Genomic DNA, 3,401 nt, shown 5'->3' with positions numbered 1-3,401 from the left:
CATACAGCAATTTTCTAGGAGAGTGTATTAGTTTTAAAAATTCAAGTGTTGGGGCTGGTGAGATGGCTCAGTGGTCTAAAGCACCTACTTAGAACAAACTTAGCAAAGCAAAGGGACCGCGGTTCAATCCCCCAGCACCACATGCCAGCCAGGGCCGCCCCCTGGTGGGCTGAGCTGGCCACGCACACACACACACACACACACACACATACACACACACACACACACACACATAAATAAATAAAAATTAAAAAAAAATTCAAGTGTTATTTCCTCAAAAAGTTGATTTTTAAGTCCTGTTGAGCCAAGTGGTATAAAACCTCTGAACACAGAACTATATTTAGTTTTGTTCCTTTGTATCATCTTGTATCCTTTTTACACAATGTAGCTTCTCATTACAAAAATTAACTGAATCAAGATGGACATAATTACATCCTGATCATTGCCAGAATTTTTGCTAATATTGCAATTTTCCCTATAATCTCAACGTTGGGCCATCCAAATAGCTGAGCATGCCAGCCTTGCCCCTGGGACACAGTGAGAAGGCAATTGAGACTGGGCCTGGTGGCACACACTTGTAATCCCTGCTCTTGGAAGGCTGTAAACAGGCAGATCACTATGAATTTGATCTAGTAGTGAGACCCAGAACACCCTATAGACTCTTCCCAAAAAAAAAAAAAAAAAAAAAAAAAAAAAAAAAATTCAACATTTTACTTGACCATCACTGTATCATTTGGAGTGGTTTTCCCTGAGGCAACATGGTTCCAGCCTTAAGGTCATCACAGTAGGCCACCCAGAAACATCCTTCAAGAAGGAGTTTATGCAAATAGGTTCAGTCGCTAAGGTTGCGGGCACGACAATCTGTGCAATCATATGCAGAGGTTTCTGTTCTTAAGCAGGAAGCAGATGCACTATTCACTTAACTACAAATCCAGAGGTGGAGAAAGTACAATTTAGGTTTAATTTCCTAAATTAAACTTCAGTCTTCCCGTGCTGTATCCTCTTTTCTGCAGGGCATGTTCTCGAGGACATCACTTACTATCCAACATGTTTGTAAATGGTTCAAGATTTTCAATAGTACACTCTGATATCTCAAGTTATCTGTACATAGAGAATATTTTTCATTTACTGTACAGATTCATCTTAAAATATTTTCTAAAATTAAATTTATTTGACAGAAACCCTATCAAGTTAGCAAATCTATTGTTTATTAAAATGATATAGTTGTGTCATATGCTCATTTGTGTGGCTTGGGAAGTGTTATGATTTAATTAGTTTAATCAGAGTTCTTGAACTTGGTATTTTTTACCGGAGATTAAATTTACTTCTTCACTACTGGAAATAACTTTGGATTGGGGAGTGGAAGTGAGTTGCAGTACATGTTGACTGAAGAAAAAGAACAATAGCACCTAAATAGATTATTCTAGGGAAATTTTGATTATTAGAGAAACAACCGACTGAATTAGTTATATTTAAGTATTTAAAAGGCGTTAGAAATATATATTTTGTTGCTAATAATTATTTGAATTAGCATAACAAATAATGCATTTTATTTTGAGCTTTTTCATCCAAGATTTTCATCAACCATCTTCTTTCCCTTTCTTGTTAAGAATAGCTTGATATGTATTGTGAACAATTTCATTATAAGCTGGGTGTAATCAAACTACAAACACACTTGCTTAAAAATAAAATGAATATTGTAACTGCATTTGATAGTCATATAGTAAAACTGTTAAGGTTTAACTTTGTTCAACTTATCATTTCTTTTGTACTTGTTAGCACTTAAATGCCTTCATCCTCTTAATTAGGTCTTTCTTCTTCTACTCTTGACAAGTACAATATCATCAATTTAATAGAGGAAGATACTCATCTACCTGAGAATTTAATGAACTGACCAAGGACACAGAGTGAGACTGACAAAAAAAATTAATATCCATACCAGCAATGTTAAAATTGCCCTACCAAATCGAGCATAACATGCTTGATGTGGAATTTGGGATCACATTAAAGAATGATTGTTCAGCAATAAATCTAGCCAATGTGGAAATAATCTTAATAAGCCTTTAAGAATGCTAAACTGATAAAACTGATCATGTTACAGCCTGTTAAGTCATTTTTTTTTAATTTAAGGGGAAAGAAATTATCACAATGCGGCCTAATGAAAATAAATACACGTACTTCTCCAAATGAAGCAAAGATACATGCAATTGTTTATGCTTGTCATATACATTTCTTACATCATTTCTTAATTCTCAAATAGAAAAAAAGATCATTCCCCTTTGAAGTACATTCTTGACTTTGAAGTGTAAGAGTATTTCAAAATGAAGGTGTTATCAGCTGATTTTAAGTTAACCGCACCACCTGTAAGAGCATTTGGTGAAAAAGAAATGAAGTGCCTATTTTCCTTTTCAAGCACAAAGGGAAGAAAGTAATTTAACAATTGGAAGAGACTTAGGAAACTGAGATTTTTCTGCGATTTGACACTAGAGATTAGACCTTATGTTTAACCTTTTAAAAAATATCAGAATAAAAGTCTTTTTCCTGAATATGAGAAACTTTTATAATTCAGTTTTAAAAACTACTGCTTTAGAGTCTAAATCATATAGATCGGATTATAATTCTTCTTTTCATGCAAATGTCTTGGAGGAGTTGTCTATGATAAGGATGTCTTATAAGCGATCAAATCGCAGCTGTGTCCTTCTCTGTTCGCGTTCATCATGTGGAGGCAACAGGCAGAGCCGAAATATGCAAAACGGCGATGGCGAGTTCGTGGACTTGTACGTGCCGCAGAAGTGCTCCACCAGCAACCGCATTATTGGTGCCAGGGACCACACATCCATCCAGATGAACGTGGCCGAGGCTGACAAGGTCACGGGCAGGTTTAACGGCCAGTTTAAACCCTACGCTACCTGCGGGGCTATTTGAAAGATGGGTGAATCAGATGACTCCATTCTGATATTGGCCAAGGCTGATGGCATCTTCTCAGCTTTTGAATGGAGAGAGTTTGTGGATGTGGAGCGTCTATGGCAATTAAACAGTCAGAATGTTAAAAAAATACGCCAGCTGTATAGAGTTCTGCCAATCATAAATAGGGCTTACATTACACTTTCAATTGTAAGAAAAGGCTACAACAATCTTTCCCATTTCCATATTCACTGTCTTCTCCACTTCAAATGAAATGTAAGCAAGATTAAGGAGCTAGGTAAGAAGGAGCTTCACTCATTCAGTAAACTAAAATATATACTCACCTTTTAAAAAAATCTGATAAAAATCATTATAAGGTAAAGATGTTAATATAGATAATATTTGAAGATCAGCAAAAATTATTGAATATTCTTTTAAAAATCTAGAAAGGAATTACATTATTGAGACAATATTTAATTGATTTGACTTAAGTGCTA

General features: G+C 35.3%; 1 pseudogene; it reads left to right on the top strand.

Annotated features, from left to right (window-relative positions):
• The first annotated feature begins 2,745 nt into the window (after positions 1-2,745).
• Positions 2,746-3,177, top strand: LOC101573811 (annotated as a pseudogene).
• Positions 3,178-3,401: the final 224 nt, after the last annotated feature.

This window comes from Octodon degus, unplaced genomic scaffold, assembly GCF_000260255.1.
Source record: "Octodon degus isolate 3935 unplaced genomic scaffold, OctDeg1.0 scaffold00020, whole genome shotgun sequence".
NCBI classification, from domain to species: Eukaryota; Metazoa; Chordata; class Mammalia; order Rodentia; family Octodontidae; genus Octodon; species Octodon degus.
This window is presented reverse-complemented; position numbering and strand designations above follow the sequence as displayed.